The sequence below is a fragment of the Mus caroli genome, unplaced genomic scaffold, assembly GCF_978045245.1.
Source record: "Mus caroli unplaced genomic scaffold, Mus_caroli_1 scaffold_12, whole genome shotgun sequence".
Classification (NCBI taxonomy): Eukaryota; Metazoa; Chordata; class Mammalia; order Rodentia; family Muridae; genus Mus; species Mus caroli.
Window position 1 is genome coordinate 44764138 of NW_028227267.1, and position 20246 is coordinate 44784383.

Consider the following 20246-nt stretch of genomic DNA (forward strand, 5'->3'; position numbering starts at 1 on the left):
CACCCCTAATTCATAATAAGCTGTTCGTCATAGAATTTCAGACAGGAAGGCTGAGATATTTAATGACTGCGAGCAAAGGGGGTGACCCGGGTCAGGACCCCAGGAGAACAAGGTTAGGCCTAAAGATGGCCAAGCGAGGCATCCTTTAAGAGCCCGCTTCATGCCCAGGGCCGTGAATGGGCCTAAAGAGGGTCTAGTAGGAAAACTACACTGTATGCTGGTCCCTCTACAAAGCTAAGTTTCATGAAAAAAGCGTTAAGCTAAGCATCATAACTCACAGCGCATATCATAACTGACAAAGAAAAACAAGGAGAAATTTCCAGGTTAGGAAGGCAGCACAACTGAATCCTTTATTAAAGAAAAATAAAAAGCTTTAAAAGAAAATGTCACACTAATAGATCCCACTGGAACATGGATTCTGGAATGGATGTGTTTGGTTAGTGTTAAAATCTGTCTGTGAACGACTTGGGTATTTCTATCCCTAAGAAATACAGACTGCAGCATGTGAAGAAAGATGCGGACTTTCAAACAGGTCAGAATACGTATGAGCATGCGCGCTCTATTCTTATTCTTGCAGCGTTTCCATCAACCTGAGGTTTCTACCAAACGGGAAGCTAAAATCAGTGACAGATAAGTTTAGTCTGGCTTGGGGAAAATGGCCGTACTTGACCACATCTTAGCTTCTGGAGGAGGCAGGGTGTACCTGGTTGCTTCTGGAGAGTTTGACTTTCTTGAGACGGGAGATCATAATGGAGCCCAGGCTGGCCCCAGCTAGCTCTTGCGTTTCTGCAGTGCTGGAATTAACAGGCATGCACCATCACATGCCTTCAATGTGATCATGTTTGCAAACATATTGCCTATACTGTAGCTTCCTCCAAGGTCTAATGGAGGTAGCTCAGTGAACACTAGCCTCTCTCTCTCTCTCTCTCTCTCTCTCTCTCTCTCTCTCTCTCTCTCTCTCTCTCTCTCTCTCTCTCTCCTCTCTCTCTCTCTCTCTCTCTCCTCTCTCTCTCTCCTCTCTCTCTCTCACAGGGCAGGGTGTCCGTGTTGCAAGTCTGAGTAGGATTCCTTCCACTTCAGAGACCCTCAGACCCTCCGTTCTCCAGGTCTGGCTTTCACTGGACAAGGCCCACCTGACATAAAAGCTTTACTCGGTTTCTACTGACTTAAACATACTTTCAAAGCAACGCCATGTTTAACCAAACAGCTGAGAGCCTTAGAAAATTAACCCCAGGGGTCCTGATTAAGGCACTGTGGGAAATGAAGCTAACCTTCCATTTGGCCTTAAGGAAGAGTGAGCGCCAGAGATGAAGCCTGTGCGAGGCACCCGGGAAATAACCACAGAAACGCATAAAATGTCGTGATTGTAAGCTCTTTACCAAGGGGCTAAGCCCTGCAGGACAGAGCAAGTGAGAAGACACGGAAAAGAACATGGCTACCACAAAGGAGTGGGGTGGATTGAAGGGTAAGGCTTCCCTAAAGAAGAGGGGCAAGGCTCTTCCAGATGAATTCAGTTAATTCTTTTGTCACTTAACAAAACAAAACAAAACAAGGGCATGAAGGGTCTCTCAGCAGGTGACATTGTCTACAGACTTTATGCCCTGCTTGAATGAGCGACCTTGGTTAATAAATCCAGTTTACAGCAGAGCCTTCCTACTCTAAAGAACCACAGACTTGAAAGCCTGGTTTACAGTTGTCTAATTGTCTTAATTATTTAAACATGTGGGAAACTTTTTGCCTTGAAGATGATTACCACATTAATTCAGTTTTGTTAATATTTTTTTTCCACAGTAAAAGTTTTCAGACCTTTGAAATTGTATTGGTGACCTATTATTTTATGGCTTTGCATGGCTTTCTTGATTGGCAACTTGAGCCCGATTTAAGAAGAGGATCCAGCCACCACTGCTAATTAGCAGGAAAGGTACGTGTTGACATTATTCCAGCTTACTTAAGTGCAGGTCTCGGAAATAATGACTCCCAGATGGACAGGAAGTTGCCGATAGAACAGCAGAGTTGGAAGAAGTATGGGCCAGTGAAGGAGGCTGCTGACACCCTGAAGAACACGATGCACCTCAAGTGGTGCTTTTAAACTCAACCTTAGAACGTCAGGGAATATTCTGGAACCGTAAGCCCCTGAATTTTAAGTTGTCAAATTTAACAGCCCTTCCACAGGAGAGGCAAGACTGTGTAGCACCACGGGAGACATCAGATTATTTTTAAAATCTGAAGCAATGTAATGAGTCAAAGGGGCACACTGAGCAGTCTCATGACTTACGTGTGCAATGCACAAATGGAAAAAGCCTGTGCTACCCTGTGACTTCTTTGAAAGCATTCGCTCATTCGCCAATCATTTATTATGCGTCCTATCCTTGCTAAGCTTCGTGTCTGCTGTGCGCGTGGGGGCGGGGGTGGTACACAGTGCAGAGGTCAGAGGACAACTCTCAAGAGTTGGTTCTCTTCTTGTACCAGGCGGCTTCCAGGGATTGAACTCAGGTCCACAGGCTTGTTGGAAAGTGCTCTTACGTGCTGAGCCATCTCCCAGCCAGCTGCTAAATCTCAGCTGCTAAGTGTCTGCTGAGACTGGGCTTTGGTGCTTACTACCTCAGCGGCCAGTAGGGATAGGTTTCCAGTTCGTGTCTTCCAAGTGACAGGTCTGGAATCACAGGCAGATTTGGGGAATTGTTCAACTGCGGAGACCACTTCTGATTGTCAACATTTCTGTGAGAATTGCATTCCCCTCTCAGCTCTTCTAATGCCATTTCACCTGGCTCCCCTTTCTCTGGTTTCTCTCTGCCCATCACAACTCAAGGTTAGGATTTCCGGGTCCTCCTTTGATAGACATCTCCATCTTTCCGAGGAGGAGAGTCAATGTCATGACATCACCGGCCACTAGAGACTGACAAATGTCGTTCAAATCCCTTCTCAGCTCCATCTCTGCCAGCTGCCCAGGGAGGCTGAGATTCCCTGTTTCAGATGTGTCTTGACAGTCTCAAAGGCACCTCAGCCGCACCATCTCAAAGTAGAACTTTGACTCTTAAATCCTCCTTTTGAAAAGGTTCCTTGGGCTTGAGGGTGCCTATCCCTCCCTATCCTGTGCCTTAGTTCAAGACCTCGCCCTGACATCTGGATTATCCCTATCTTCTGACTCTGCTACAGTGTGGCCTCTTCCAGCTGGGCCTTTTCTGAAGTGTAATTGCTTTCCCAAGTTCCCAGTCACTGTCAGGTTTAAGTTCTAACACATGGGTAAAAAATGCTGCACAGAGATGTGGGTGGGTGCAAATATGTGCATAATACATTCATGACCTCCTTTTTCATTTCTGATTTTGTTAATTAGGATGCTTTCCCTGTGCCCTCTAGTGAGTCTGGCTAAGGGTTTATCTATCTTGTTGATTTTCTCAAAGAACCAGCTCCTTGATTGGTTGATTCTTTGAATAGTTTTTCTTGTTTCCACTTGGTTGATTTCGCCCCTGAGTTTGATTATTTCCTGCCGTCTACTCCTCTTGGGTGAATTTGCTTCCTTTTGTTCTAGTGCTTTTAGGTATGTTGTCAAGCTGCTAATGTGTGCTCTCTCTAGTTTCCTTTTCAAATTTGTAACTTGCTAGAGTGCCCTAGCTATAGAACAGGATTCCAGAGATGACAGCCCAGAAATGACAGTCTGTCTCACCTTGGGCAAATGATTGTTGCAGGATATTTGATCACACTGTGAACCCCAAGATTGTGTTATTTACTGGGAAAACCTGTCCGTAGTGGTGGTGCAGCTCAGCCCTAGCACCTTTAATCCAAGAGCTTCCTGTTTATTGTAAACAAAATTAAATAAAGTCAACCACAGGTCAAAAGGTGGAACAAGCAACCAGTTGATAGGGAGTGAACATAGGAAAAAAATCATAGAGAGTGAGAGGAAGCCAGGAGGTCGGATAGAGAGACTCACAGGAAGTAGAAGGGAGAGACATTCCGTTTGAAGGGTTTTTGAGAAAAGGAGAGCTCACTTTTCCTTTTGAGACATTGGATGAGGAAGAAGGTCAGCTGGGTGCTTTCTTGGCCTCTCCGAGCTGGCAGGCTTTAAACCCAGTGTCTGACTCCCAAGTCTTTATTGGTAAAATTGAACATTTGAGATTTTGTTAAAAAGCAACAAATGATTTCAAGAAAGAGAGACTGGGGGGGGGGAGACACATAGACTTCTACAGCTGCAACAACCTCAAGGGTCCCAGCCAGCCTCTTCCCTGACAGAACCTCAGTTTCCCATGGGAGAGAGGCTGCCCCTTGCCCTGTGAATTAATAAAGATAACTCCATCTGCAGAGGTCAGACTCTAGTCTCTGCCTCTCTGTCTTTATGCCACCTCAGAAATCAGACATATGAGTCCTGTGAACTTAGAAACACGACTTAATGTGTTAATGCTGCTGCAGAGTAGGTCACTCAAAACTCAGTAGCTTAAGGAGTTACAGAGACAAAGTTCAGAGCAGGGACTGAAGGAATGACCTTCCAGAGACTGCCCCACCTGGGGATCCATCCCATAAACAGCCACCAAACCCAGACACTATTGCAGATGCCAACAAGATTTTGCTGACAGGAGCCTGATATAGCTGTCTCCTGAGAGGCTTTGCCAGTGCCTGGCAAATACAGAAGTGGATGCTCATAGTCATCCATTGGACGGAATACAGGGTCCCCAATGAAGGAGCTAGAGAAAGTACCCATGGGGCTGAAGGGGTTTGCAGCCCCCTAGGAGGAACAACAATATGAGCCAACCAGTACCCCCAGAGCTCCCTGGGACTAAACCACCAATCAAAGAAAACACATGGTGGGACCCATGGCTCCAGCTGCATATGTAACAGAGGATGGCCTGTTGGTCATCAATGGGAGGAGAGGCCCTTGGTCCTGTGAAGGTTCTGTGCCCCAGTATAGGGGAATGCCAGGGCCAGGAAGCAGGAGTGGATGGGTTGGGGAGCAGGGGTAGGGGGGAGAGGATAGGGGGTTTTTGGAGGGGAAACTAGGAAAGGGGATAGCATTTCAAATGTAAATAAAGAAAATATCTAATAAATTAAAAAAGAAAAAAGAAAAACTCGATAGCTTCAACTAGCCAACATTTACTGTCTTTGAGGTTAATCTGAGTCAGGAACCTGGGAGAGGCTTAGCCAGGTGGGTTGCACAGGTTCCCTCCCTGCTTAGGTGGAAGCTGGAGCTGCTGACATCTGAAGGCAGCAGTGTGGTTAGGCAACCTTTCTGAAGTGGCTGCTCCCATGGCGGAGCACAAGAGGCTGCAGTTCCAAGATGGCTCTTAGCGGAAAGTCATCGTCTCCTACAGTGGGAGTCACTTCCCGAGGCTGCTTCAGTTCCCAGGTAAGCCCTCAGGCTTCCCCCAGGGTGGATGATGCATTAGAGAGGGTACAAGAAGGCCCCGTGCCTTTTACAACCTCATCTTAGGGTCACAGCTTGTCACTTCTGTGGAGAGGGACAAGGTCCTTGTGCTCACAGTTAAGCACTTGGGAAAACAGGAACCTTAAAGACACAGGGTTAGCTCTTTAAAGGAAGGCATGTATATAACCCGTTCCCCACCCAGAACGCTGGAATGGATAAGAGCCTGGTGCCCCCATGCTCACTGTAGGGCCAGGCCACGTCTGACTCCCCCAGACATAAATCTATCCCAGACTTCCTCCCGACAACCTTATCTTGTGCATTGTTTATCCGTCAGTCAAAACCATCCTTAGGGAAGACGGCACACGTACTTTACAAATGGAGCAGAGGTGGTTAATAGCATGGTGGTCTGCACTATCTGTATGGCTAAGCCACACCTCCCCCACCCCCACGCCCTTACCCCAGACCCTTGTTTATTTCAGTCTTCGTCTGGGTCTTTATCTTGACCATTGCTTCCCAGTCAATAGAACCCATCTTTATGGAAGAGGTCACATCACATGTACTTTGAAAAGACTTTCAATGAAATCACGTCTTAAGCTTTTTTGTATACATGGGACTGGGTCATTTATCACCAGAAGACCTTTTCCCCAGATTGTACTGTGCTTAAATATCCTTAAAATAAACTTCCCGGTGTCAGACTCTTGAAGTCTGAACTGATGCTGGCTACTCAGTTGTGTTGAACCAGACTTCCTGCCTGTCTCACGTGGATCAACGTTCTGATGCTGTGCTGTTTACAGAGACCACAGACTTCTGCCCTACTTCATTAGTTATAGAGTCATAGGATTGGGCTCCACGTCTTTAAAAGAACCAGAAATTTTTGTGGGCAAATTTGAATGGCACCACGATAGTTTCCTCTGTACAATGGTATAGAAATAGTAATACCTCATGATATTAACTGATGCATGTACACCTGATTGCCAGAAGAGGGCACCATATCCCTTTACAGACAGTTTTGAACAACCCTTTCTTTGATTGTTGGGAATTGAACTCAGGATCTCTGGAAGAGCAGCCAGTGCTCTTACCAATGCACCATCTCACCGGCCCCTTTTAACTGTTTGGAACAGTGTGCTGTCTAAGTAATAACAACAACTATCGTGCAAATTTATATTCTCCCCATCAATTCCCCTGACACATCCCCTCCACACAACCTGTCTGAGTCTCTCTTTCCTGGAGAAGCTATGGAAACAGCTTTGTGCCCTGCCCTCTGCTCTGTCTTTGTGGAAGACTTTTTCTTTTTCTCACGTCTCTTTTTGGTTATTATATGTATATGGGTGTTTTGCCTGCATGTGTGTCTGTGTACTGTGTGTATACCTGGTGCCCTCAGAGGTCAGAAGAGGGTGTTAGATCCCCTGAGACTGGAGTTAGTTGTAAGTCATTGTGTGGTTGCTGGGAATTGAACTCCAGTCCTCTGGAAGAGTAACCAGTGCTCTTATCTGCCCTGATGAGTTATCTGTCTAGCCCCTCAGAAGACTCTATTATTTTCAAGTTTTTCTGTAACCTCTAGTGGATTATAAACAGAGCCACATCCTAGAATAACGCAGGCTGCCCTGCACAGTGTACCAGGGCTCTTTCAATCCAAGCACTCAGCATTGAGGCTTATCTTTCTGCTCTAGCATGGTAACTGGTTTAGCCTCAGCTATACCTAGGCAGAATCGGGAGTTCCAGTGTAGTCTCTGGGCACCTCAAGCACATTTATGTTTGTGATGTAACATCTCTGTCTCCCACTGCAACTTTGTCTTAGTCAATTGCATGGCCCAAGTTCAAGCACAATCCTCCTCCCACAGTGGTAGCCAACAGATATTTAACAAAGGGATGCACACCTGAAGCTTCAGAGAACAGCTCTAAAGAACAACAAGGAGAGCCCGCTGTGGTGGTGCACGCCTGTAATCCCAGCCCCAGAGCAGTGGAAACAGAGGAAGCAGGAGTTCAGACAGAGCCTCAGAAACATATAAGAATCCCACCCCTCAAAAAACTGAAACAATAGGAAAAAAAAAAAAACAAAGTAGAGGAGGAATCAGAGAAATCAATGAAACAGATGAGATAAATTAGAACAATGTATTGTCCAGGTCTCAGTTTTAGTCAACAATAAATGAACTGTGATTATCCCCACACAAGTGCCAGGCAAGTAATGTTACAATGTATCTAGAAAGCAGTATCTCTATAGGATGGACACATTCCCTTTCTTCAGTCTACTCAGGGCCTGTCATTAATTATAGTAAGCTAAGCATAATAATACATTTATATTAAGAGTTCATAACATCCTTATATGTTCATAAATATGAGTGACTCCAAGAACTTAGTAATTTCTGTTTGTGGCTTACAGGTTACAAGGCCAAGGCAGAGAAAATCTCCCACATATAATAAAATATTGCTTAAAGAGTTGGGCTTTCTGACTATTAATGTCTGTAAATGCAGTGACTAAAATGTAGACCCCAGACTTACTATTTCCTGATGGCCAAAAAATAAAAGGAAAACACTTTTTAGACAAAAACAAAGTAAATGTTGACCTGCATGTGGCTTAGTAGTAACTGTGACAGGCTATTCAAGCACGGCACAGCAAAAACAGAAAGAACATGGAGAAGTGAAATGGCAACATTTGAGCTTTGTTTGCTTGTCTGTCTGTTTATACTTAGGCCTTGTATTTTTATTGTTGTCTTTTGAGACAGGCTTTTATTATACAGTCTATACTGGCCCTGAACTTACAGTCTTCCTCCTTCTGTCCTTAAGTGCTGGAATTATGACATACACTGCTACACCAGCTGTAAATATTGTTAACTATTATTTTTTTACTTAAGAGGAACTGTACGTGTGTCACAGAAAATATATGGAAGTCAGAGGACAGCTTACAAGACTTACTTCTTACTATGTGGATTTTGGGGGGATTGAATTCATCAGGCTTGGTGACTTTTACTAGCTGAGCTGGCCCTGGAAAACTCTTTTCTTATGTGTCTGATCATTTTGTCTGAATGCACTTAGTATACTCTATGCAGGCAGTACCGACAATGGCCAGAAGAGGGCACCAGATTCCATGAAACCGAGGTTACATGCAGTTACACCCACCTTGTGGGTGCTAGGAACTGAAATCAGGTCCCAGCAAAAGCAAGTGCCTTAACTGCTTTTCTGTCTCTCCAGCCCCACTGGAGGTCTGCTTATAACCTCACCAAAGTTTTCATTTGAACTTCACTTACTCTATAAAGGTCCTAAGTTCAAATCCCAGCACCCACATGGCTGCTCACAACTGTCTTATGCCATCTTCTGGTGTGCAGATGGATATACAGACAAAAGTGCCCATATATATATAAAATACATACATACATCTTTGAAAAAGAAGAAAATAGAAGTTAATGCTGGCCTCTAAACTACACTTCTGGGGAGAAAAGTTAGTGACAAAGTCCAGGAGGATCCTCCCGTAGACACTGTCCTGAAGAGACCCTGAATATCACAGCATTGACCGCAGACTCATTTCAACTCCGCTGCCCCATCAGACTGTTAGTCACAGGCCATCTGGGCCACCAGCTTAACTTTATAGGCAAAGAAACAGGATAAATAATTTACCAAACATCACACAAGAAACAAGAAATCATTGCCAGATGGAATGTCACCCTGTTAATTCCTAACTCTCCTCTGAGCAGTCCTTGCAAGGACAGCTAGGTCCTCCTGCAGCCTAAGCCCAGACTTCCTAGTCCAGACGCTAAACAGATGACCTGGATTTAGAAGGGAGTGTCCGATGAGCGAACATTTCTGCTTGCAAATGCTTGCAGTGACTTCATTTAAACTGACGTTTTCAGGAACTAAGTTTACGATGAACTAAGGAGCAACTGAGTCACACGCTTGTAGTAATTCGAAAACTTGGTGTGAATTATAGCGCGGAAAATTAAAATTTAAAGCCACGTGTGGCACATACCTGTAACCCCAGCATTAAGGAGACTGAGGCAGGAGGATCATAAATATGAGAGTTGCCTGGATTGCTCACTGTGTTCCAAAAACAAAACAAAACAAAAATGGGGTGAGGGGCGGCACTCAATTTTAAATTTGAGTCAATCAAAACCATAAGTAAACTGAAGGGGAGTTTTGAAGAAGACAAGCTGACACCATAGACTCAGTCACATCTGCCTAAAAGTGATTTTCCATCATTCCCTGTTTAATATGAACTTTGGGTGGAAGTGGCACACACCTCTGATCCCAGCACTTGGGAGGCAGAGGCAGGCAGATCTCTGAGTTCGAGGCCAGCCTGGTCTACATCTAATGACATGACCCAGTGGTTCCAGCCTGCTTATGTAGTAGATTAATTACATTTATCAATGATTTACATTTATTGACCCATCCCTGTATATCTGAAGTGAAGCTTCCTTGATTGTGACAAATGATCTTTTGGGTGTGTTCTTAGATTCGGCTTGGAAATGTTTTTTGGAGGATTTTTGCATTTATGTTCATAAGGGAAATTGACCTGTAATTTTCTTTCATCGTTGGATCTTTGTGCGTTTAGCTATCAGGGTAATCAGGTATTAAAAAGAATTGAGCAATGTTCCTCCTGTTTCTATTTTCCAGAATAATTTGAGGGATGTTAGCATCAATTCTTCTTGACTATTTGGTAGAATTCTGAAATGAATCCACAGGAAACTGGACTTAATTTCTTTGGGACACATTTCACTAGTTCTATACCACTAGCAGTTCGGGATCTCTTTAAATTGGTTATATGACTCCAATTTCACTTTGGTAGGTTATATATATCAAGAACTTTATCTTTTTTTATTTTTTGGTTTTCCAGTTTGGTGGAGTACAGATTTTAAAAGCTTGTGTTGATGACTGTGGATCTCCTTGGTGTCTGCTGTGATGTCCCCTCTTCATCTCTAATTTTATTAATGTGCATCTTCTTTCTTTGTCTTTTAGTTAATGTGACTGAGAGTTTATTAGTCATATTGATTCTCAAAAAATTCAACTTTTGTTTCATTCTTTATGTTATTGTTCTTCATTTGTTTGTTTCTATTTTATGGATTTCAACCCTGAGTTTGACTTACAGTTTACTCCTTTGGGTTTTCAAGACAGGGTTTCTCTGTGCAGCCCTGGCTGTCCTGGAATTTGCTCTGTAGACCAGGCTGGCCTTGAACTCACAGAGATCTGCCTGCCTCTGCCTCCCAAGTGCTGGGATTAAAGCTGTGCACCACCCCTGCCTGGGGTGTTCCAGATCTTTCAAGTGTGCTGTTAAGCTCCTAATACAAGATCTCACCAATTTTTTGGTGTAGGCACGTAGTTCCTCTTAGAATGATCTTCGCTGTGTCCCATCCATTCGGGCGCGTTGTGTTTTCATTTTCATTCAATTCTGAAAAGTTTTAAGCTTCCTTCTTTAATTTTGTCTTGACCCATTTTTTTTTTATTCAGTTGTGAGTTGTTCAGTTTCTACATATTTGTAAAGTTCCCGTTGCTTCTGTTCTTGTGACTCTCCAGCTTTAATCCGTGGCAGTTAGATAAGATGCAGGGTGTAATTTCAATTTTTTTTTTTTTTTTATCTTTTGAGGCTTGTTTTGTGTCCGAGTATGTGGTTGATTTTGGAGTAAGTTCCATGAGATTCTGAGAAAAAGATGAATTATTTGTGATTAGGTGAAATGTTCTGTAAATACCAGTTAGGTCCATTTGACTTATAACAGCAGGTAGATCCAAGATTTCTGTTTAGTTTTGTCTGACTGACCTGTCTATTGGTGAAAGTGGGGCACTGAAGGCTCCCTCTATCACCGAGTGAGGGTAAATATATGATTTTAGTGTAGTCGTGTTTTTCCTTTAATGAGTGTCTTAGGATTTCTATTGCTGCAAAGAGACACCATAACCAATGACAACTCTTATGAGGAAAAACATTTAACCGAGGCTGGCTTACAGTTTCAGAGGTTTAGTCCATAATTGACATCATGGGAAACATGATGGTATGCAGGTCAGACATGGTGCTGGAGAAGGAGTTGAGACTTCTACATCTCGATCCACAGGCAGCAGAAGGAGACTGTGTGCCACACTGGGCAAAACTTGAGCATAGGAGACCTCAAAGCCCACCTCCACAGTGATACACTTCCCCCAAGGCCACACTCACTTCAACAAGGCCACACCTCCTAATAGTGTCACTTCCTATTGGCCAAATATTCAAACACATGAGTTTATGGAGACCATACCTAGTCAAACACGACAATGAATATGAAGTGTTTTCTCAATCTCTTCAGACTCGTTTTTATCAGAGGACTATTTTGTCAGATATTAAAATGGCTATACCTGCTTGCTCTTTGGATTCATTTGTTTAGAATATCTTTTTCCATCACTTTATACTGAGATGATGTCTATCCTTGATGGTGGTGTGTTTTTTGGATGTAACAGAAAGCAACATCCTGTTTCAAATATATTCTGTTATTCTTTGTCTTTGTATTGGGGAATTAAGACCACTAATGTTGGGAATTATCAATAAGCAGTGTTTGTTGATGACATGTGAGGTCTCTCCCACCTTGCTTTTGATTTGCTGGTCTGGGACTATTTATTCCTTGTGTTTTCTTGGGTGTGGTTAACCTCTTTATGTAGGCTTTGATTTTTTTCAAGATCTACTTTTAATAAGGGGTTTTAAATGTATTAATCTCCTTTCTAGCCCACCACCTACCAGAGTTAGTAGAAAGGAAAGGTTAACAAGGCAAAGGGGAATGTAGAAACATTTGGAAATAACTCTTTGGGGTGATTCCAATCTTTGATGTTGGGATATCAGCAATTCAGTTCACATGAATCGTCAGTGTAGCTTGATCCACTTCCAAGCACAATTCATGAATCAGCAATGGCAGTTCAATCCAGAAGAAACCAAGAGGCTTTGCCAATCACCCCAAATCTCTGGAAGTGGCAAGAAGCCACCAGATTATCCAAAGAAGTTCTTTGGTTCATTTCTCTCTTTGAAGGTCATGACAAACAATGATCAGTAAAGAAGGCAAGGTGAACCAATACCACAGCATCATCAGTGAAGACCAGTGTCAGCAAAGCCCAGTGAAGACCAGCAAAGAGTGGCAAGGAAAACCAATGTGACAGCGTTATCCATTGTCTTTTGGGTGATACTTATATCCTTTCCAAACATCATGTATTCTCTCAAGCATCCACTCTAGCAAAACATCACATGCCCCCTTTCCAGAACAGTTTCCAGAAAAATATCACATGACACAACTGAGTCTCCAAAGAAACCAGAAATTTCTACTTCATCTTTAGGTTGCTGTTTTCCCTCTAGAACCTTCTGTAGAATTAGATTTTTAAATAGATACTGTTTAAATTATGTCATGCAATGATTTTTCTTTCTCTGTCTATTTTGATTGATAGTTTTGCTGGGTATAGTAGTCTGGGTGGCATCTATCATCTTTTTGAGTTTGTAGAACATCTGCCCAGGCCATTCTGGCTTTTAGAGTTTCATTGAGAAGTCAGATATTATTCTAATAGGTCTGTCTTACATGTTACTAATTCTTTTCCCCTTGTAGCTTTTGATATTTTTTGTTCTATACGCTTAATATTTTTATTGTGTATCATGGGAAATGTCTTTTCTGGTTCTTTCCATTTGGTGTTCTGTATGGTTCTTGTATCTTGATAAGGGCCTCCTTCTTTAAATTAGGGAAATTTTATTTTTTATTTTGTTGAAAATATTTTCTGTGCCTTTAACTTGTATTTCTTTTTCTTTCTCTTTTCTTATTACTCATAGATTTTTGTCTTTTCATAGTATCCCAGATTTCCTGGATGTTTTGTGGTCCCTGGATTTTTATTTATTTATTTATTTATTTATTTAACATTTTCTTTGACTGAGGCATCCATATCTTCTACGTTGTCTTCAATGTCTGAAATTCTCTATTTCATGGCTTATACTCTGTTGGTGAGGCTTACCTAGGGTTTTTGTTTGACTTCCTAAATCTTTCATTTTCTTTTTTATTTCAGTTTAGGTTTTCTTTAGTGATTCCATTTCTTTGTTAAATTCTTCTTTTATGTCTTGGACTGTTTTTATTATTTCATTCAATTGTTTGTGTTTTCACAGACTTGATTAAGAATTTATTCATATCCTCTCTAAGGCCCTTGAACATATTCATAATTCCTGTTCCTTATCTTGTGCTTCAGCTGTATTACATTTCTCTGAGCCAAGTAGAGTAGGAGTAGTGGATTCTGGTGGAGGCATGTTGTGTTGGCTGGTATCAATTCTGATTCCACTCTTGTGTCTAGGCATCTGGGCTCTGGATGCTTGTGATTCTAGGTGTTGATGTCTGGTCTTGTTTTTGTTGGGTGAGTCTTCCATTCCATGGCTATTATTGGCCTCTTTGGATCTTAGGAAAGCGTGACGGCTGTGGGTTGTCTGGTAGGAGGAGCTTCTGCAGGTCAGTGGGTGGCGGAGAAGAATAGAAGTGGGCTAGAAGAAAAGGCTGAGGTGGGTTAAGGGGATCCTGTTTACACGTAGAAGTGGGGTCCTCAGGGATTTGAAGGTGTGAACATGATGGGAAGAGGTTATTTTGCAAGTATGATACAGTAAGGCAAATGATTTTCTAGAGAGACAGGGATGAAAGGAACAGGGGGACCCTGTGTCCTAGCCAAGATTTGGAGTCTCCAGTGAATGAGATTGAGGTGGGAGGAGGGGTACCTATAGACATGTTGTTGCTACAGTGAGGGTGGGATTAGAGAGATTTGTAATGTCCCTAGAAAAGATAGTGTGATTCACCTACCCAAGTCCCTGCTAGGTGTGGATACTGAGGGTACTATGTATAAAGTATGTCTAGATCTGTGTGGGGACAGCTGACAGGAAGGGAAGGGATGGAATGTGCTAGAATGGGGTAGCTGAGAGGATCCACAGGAAGGAGAAGTGGTGTGTGTGCTTCAAGGTTTAGCAGCATCCAGGAGTGGCGGTAGGTGGTAGGAGCGCCCTTCAAGCTACAGCTCTGAGGCTGGAGAGACTGCAGTGGGGAACAGGAATGAGGGTGAAAGTCACCTACCAAGTCCCAGCCCAATGTGGCCACTGGGAGTTCCAGAGAGCTTTCTAGGTACCTGCAGCTGACAGGAAGGTGTGGAAGGGAGATAGCTGGATCTACCATGAGGTTGGTGGAGTCCACTGGGAATGGAGGGAGAAGGAGGGGACCCCACAAGTGTTCTGATAGAGGACTGGGAATTCAATTGAAGCAAGAGTAATGGAGGGCAGGAAGGAGAGAAGAGATATACCCGATATTCAGCCAGGTGTGGTGTGGCCGCTGGATTCCCAGGTACAGAGTGTTTCTCTGCCTTTTTATTCTGTCATTTAAAATTAGTTCTGACTTTGTAAATGACTATCAAGTGGCATATGCATACACTAATTTATGCAATAATTATATATAACACTATAATCCATTTCCTTCTATGTGAGTATGTCTATGTTTCTGATTATCTCCTTCAGAAGTTGAAGTACTAGGCTTAAGTTTGGACATTTTAAAATCTTTCGTTTTCTTTCTTTCTTCTCCCTCTTTCGACAAGTTCTTGGTATATAGTCCACATTCTGGAATTACAAGCTTGTACAAAATACCTCTTACTGCTTTCGCCTCCCTGGAGGGAGTGCTTTAAAAGACCTGTTCCTGTTGCTTTAGTTTTGAGTTGACTGTTAGTAAGTTTGCATATATTTTCACATAGCTATATGAATTTGTATTTCTCCCTTAGGAAATTATCTTTTTGTTCTTTCTTTATTAAGAGTCTAGTACAGTAATTTATATGTGTAGGAAAAGATGTCCTAAGTAGAAGAAATATTTTCTTAGGATAATTTTATAAATAAATAAAATAAATCCTTAAACCTGCCACAATAGGGCAATCCTGTTTGGGGCTGAGAGATGGCTCAGTGGTTAAGCACATGCAGTGCTCTTAAAGGGAACCTGAGGTCAGTTCCCAGCACTCACATCAAGCATCTCACAGCCAAGTGTGACTCAAGCTTCAGGGGGGATTTCAACCCTACGAGAGCACCTGCACTCATATGCACACACACACACACACACAACACACACACACACACCTGTGCAAACAGGCACAGACACACACATGTACTCACACATACGCATAATTAAAAATGCTAAAAATACTGTTTTAAGTAATTATAGAATGACCAACTTTTGACAAATAAGTAATAAATTAATATAAATATTTTATCTCCAAATTATCCCACAAATTTTCCTGTTAGCTTTTAAGACAAAGACTAAATATGTAACCCAAGCTGGCCTCAAACTCTCTAGCCTCCTAAATGGTACTATGACAAACACGCACCATCATATTCAGCTCCAAACCCTAAGTTTTTACTTTAAAAATTGCCAGTAGCTTGTTTTTCAGGAGGTGGTTTGTGCTTATTTAAAAAAAAAAAAAAAAAAAAAAAAATCATACACACACTTAGCGCCATCTAGTGGTGATAACATAATTTTCACTCGCTAAGAAAAGTGTTTTAGAACCAGTGATGTAGTTTGGTTGGGTAGCATTCTTGCCTAGTATGCACGAAACCCTGGGTTCAGTGCCCAGCACCATACGAACCCAGCATCCTGGCACTCACCTGTAATCCAAGCATCTGAAAGGCAGAGGCAGGAGGATCAGACATTCAAAATTCTTCTCAGCCACATACATGTGTGAGGATAGCCTGGAATATATGAGACTCTGTTAGAAATGATTACTAATTAATACTATTTATTATATTCTGAGGACCCAAGTTCAGTTCTTGATTCCCACACCAGATGGATCACAATCACTTAAACCCCCCCTCTTACACACACACACACACACAAATATTTAAAAATGTTTTTAGTTTTAAAACCAAGTTGCCATGTCAATATATTCCCCCCAAAGTCAAGTTTTGTTTTGATTTTTAAAAAAGATTTATTTATTTATTTATTTATTTATTTATTATATGTAAGAATACTGTAGCCATCTTCAGACACTCCAGGAGTCAGATTTGTTATGACGGATGATTGTGAGCCACCATGTGGTTGTTGGGAATTGAACTCAAGACCTTTGGAAGAGCAATCAGTGCTCTTAACTACTGAGCCATCTCTCCAGTCCCAAAGTCAAGTTTTTTTAAAAAAACTTTTTTATTGATTCTTTGTGAATTTCCCATCATGTACCCTAATCCCACTCGTCTCCCCATCCCTGTGTATCCTCCTCTGCCCTTGCAACCTCTCCCCACAAGAAAATAAAAACTAGTAAAATAGAAATAAACAAAACAAAACAAACCCCATCTCACTGTGGAAGCTGTAGTGTGTCAGTGTGTCCCTCAGTACACCCTTTTGTGCATACATCTTTGTTTGCAAACGTTCATTGTGATGAGTCACTGGCGTGGTTCCAGACCTCTGGCTTCTGCCACACTATCAATACTGGATCCTCACTGGGACTCCTCCCTGATAGCCTGTTGTTGTCCTGTGTCATGGAGATCCTGTAGCCTGGGATCTGCAGGACCAGCCCCTTCAAGTGCTCCAGCAGTTCATGGATGGGGTAGATGTTGGGGTGAACCAACTCAAAGCCCTGGGTCTGGGCCTGGGTGGCAGCTGAGTTGGTCAGCCCATGAGCTCTCCTGCACCCACACCCCTAGGGCCAGCTCTCCAGCACTGTCCACATGAGGGGCGGGGCCAGCCCTGCAGAGCCCTCGGACATCTATATGGCCCCAGGCTGCAACTCAGACCAGGGATGTCCTATGGCCTTTGGTGGGTCATGTTCATTAACACAGACCCCTGCTGCTGCAGTGCCACGGACCCACAGGCTGGGATTTCACCATGGAGTCACATGGGAGAACAGGCTACTCACATCAGGCTGTTCCTCTCTTCCATCCAGTCTCCAGTTCCCCCTCTCCTCACTGTGCCCACATCCTTCTGCTTCTCCTCCTCTCCCATCTCTCCACCACTCACCTGCTCTTCTTAGTGGCACTCAGGTCTTGGGGTATCATCTGCTCTACCCACGCTTGGTGGTGGCAGGCAAGGGTCATCTCCAAAATGTCAGGGTTTTAATAGTTCTGTCATATAAAATAGAATTTGTGTGTATATGTGAGGTACTGGGATTGGATTTAGGGCTTTCTGCATGCTAGGCAAACACTCTACCACAGGGCTGTATCCCGGCTATAGGCTGTATCTATTGTCATGGTTTTTTGATACAAGGTCTTGCTATGTAGCTGTGGCTAGCCTGAAATTTGCTAGACTTATTTGCTAGATAGACTAGACTAGGCTGGAATTTATGGTGTCTCTTTCTCTCAAGTACAGACACTACACACAGAGAGAGCCAAGGATAAAGCTTTCTGTTGTTGCTTTTGTTCTTGTTTTTGCGAGACAGAATTTCTCTGTGTAGCCCTAGCTGTCCTGGAACTTCCTATAAGAACCAGACTGGCCTTCACTCACAGAGACCCACCTGCTACAGCTTCCCAAGTGCCGGAAATAAAGACTTGTACCAATACATGGGCAAAACTTTTTTTTTTATCTGAATTGTATTGTCTGTAACTAGTAGGATTCTTCAACTTGCCTTCCATGCCACTTTGAAACGTACTGCCCTCATAGCATGTGTGTGTGTCCAAGTTTGTGTGTGTGTGTGTGCTCTTGTGTTTCTGTATATGACTGTGTACATTTATGTCTCTGTTTATATCTCTGTATACAAGCATATGTATGTGCAAGTTTATATGTGTATGCCTATGTGTGTATGTGTTTGTGTCTATATATCTGTTTTTGTGTCTTTGTTTCTGTATGCATGTATGTGTGTGCATGTTTATATGCATGTTATATGTATCCATACATATGAGTCTATGTGTCTATACATGCTTTTGTACATATCTGTGGATGTGTATGTATGCCTTTGTGATTGTGCATGTGTGTGTGTGTTTGGTTTTTTGTTTTTTTTTTTTTTACAATTTTTTTATTTGCAAGACCAACGGAGCTCTCTTCTCAATGGTGGCCGACTAGGCCATCCTTTGCTACCTATACAGCTACAGACATGAGCTCTGGGGGTACTGGTTCGTTCATATTGTTGTTCCACGTATAGGGTTGCAGACCCCTTCAACTCCTTGGGTACTTTCTCTAGCTCTTCCATTGGGGGCCCTGTGTTCCATCCAATAGATGACTGTAAGCATCCACTTCTGTATTTGCCAGGCACTTGCATAGCCTCACAAGAGACAGCTATATCAGGGACCTGTCAGCAAAATCTTGGTGGCATATGCAACAGTGTCTGCGTTTGGTGGCTGATTATGGAATGGATCCCTGGGTAGGGCAGTCTCTGGATGGTCTATCCTTCTGTCTCAGCTCCAAACTTTGTCTCTGTAACTCCTTCCATGCGTATTTTGTTCCCTATTCTAAGGAGGAATGAAGTATCCACACTTTGGTCTTCCTTCTTCTTGATTCTCATGTGTCTTGCAAATTGTATCTTGGGTATTCTAAGTTTCTGGGGATAATATCCATTTATCAGTGAGTGCATATCATGTGAGTTCTTTTGTGATTTGGTTACCTCACTCAGGATGATATCCTCCAGATCCATCCATTTGCCTAAGAATTTCATAAATTTAATAGCTGCGTAGTACTCCATTGTATAAATGTACCACATTTTCTGTATCCATTCCTCTGTTGAGGGACATCTGGGTTCTTTCCAGCTTCTGGCTATTATAGATAAGGCTTCTATGAATATTGTGGGGCATGGTCCTTATTACCAGTTGGAACATATTCTGGGTATATGCCCAGGAGAGGTATTGCAGGATCCTCCAGTAGTACTATGTCCAATTTTCTGAGGAACCGCCAGACTGATTTCCAGAGTGGTTGTACAAGCTTGCAATCCCACCAACAATGGAGGAGTGTTCTTCTTTCTCCACATCCTTGCCAGCATCTGCTGTCACCTGAATTTTTGATCTTAGCCATTCTGCCTGGTATGAGGTGGAATCTCAGGGTTGTTTTGATTTATGGGCAAAACTTTTACAATGTATCAGTCATAGTAGCCACAAGAACTCTTGGTTCCCATGCAACTATCACGTTTTGCCTATTTGACTCTGGGAGAAAGGCCATTTTTTTTCATCCTTCTTTAAGAGTACCAGGGACATCACTAAGGCAGCACATACCACAGGTGTCATACTTACCTGATCCTGGGACACACTCTTTATCCAGAGGGTTGTGGACAGGCATGATGAAACTGCAGCCTCTGGTTTGTGTGTCTGTGGGCATTACATGTGTACAGAAGTCAGATGTACCCATGGAGGACAGAAGAGGGCATCAGACTCCCTGGTGCTGGAGTTACAGGCGTGTATAAGTAACCAGACCCCACGCTGGAAATCACCTTCAAGTCTTCTGTAAGATCAGCAAGCACTTTTAACCTCTGAACATCTCTTGAGCCCCACCAGCCACTATTTTCCCTCTTAGATATTTAGTGTTCTAGGCTTAGCTTCAGAGAAAGAATGCCTGAATTAGGGATGTGGAGAATAGCAACAGAAAATTGCTGTTACAGTGCTCTGAATCTACTTAGACTTGACAAAAATCATAATGTGTGTAGACAGATGAGATCAGTGGCTGTCCAGTCACTGTGAACATAGCTTCATTAGAACATGGTTTCTTAGCCCGTCATGATCCCCCCCCCCCCCCGCCATGATCCCTTTTGGAACTCTTGTTTTAGTTCATATTTCTAAGTCTTTCTGGGTTTCTTAATTTCAAAATGGTTTGCTTTCCAACTGAATTGGGAACTCTTCAGGGGGAAATGCATCCTGGATGTGCTCTCACAGACCCCCAAGAGTATCGTACGATGAGCACGTGTGCGGACCGTGCCAGTGTCTCTGGCAAATTTGAGTGTACAAGGTCCAGGAGCGTTTGGATAAAGAAACATTCAATAACTGTTATGACAAAGGTCAGGAAGTGTT

General features: G+C 42.8%; 1 protein-coding gene across 1 annotated transcript in view; it reads left to right on the forward strand.

The window, feature by feature from the left end:
* Positions 1–20246, forward strand: part of Gnpnat1 (glucosamine-phosphate N-acetyltransferase 1) — a 59198-nt gene that overhangs the window by 1902 nt on the left and 37050 nt on the right. The window contains exon 2 of the mRNA XM_085828608.1: positions 1792–1921. The gene's annotated coding sequence lies outside the window, so the exon portion shown is untranslated. The remainder of the gene's footprint in view (positions 1–1791; positions 1922–20246) is intronic.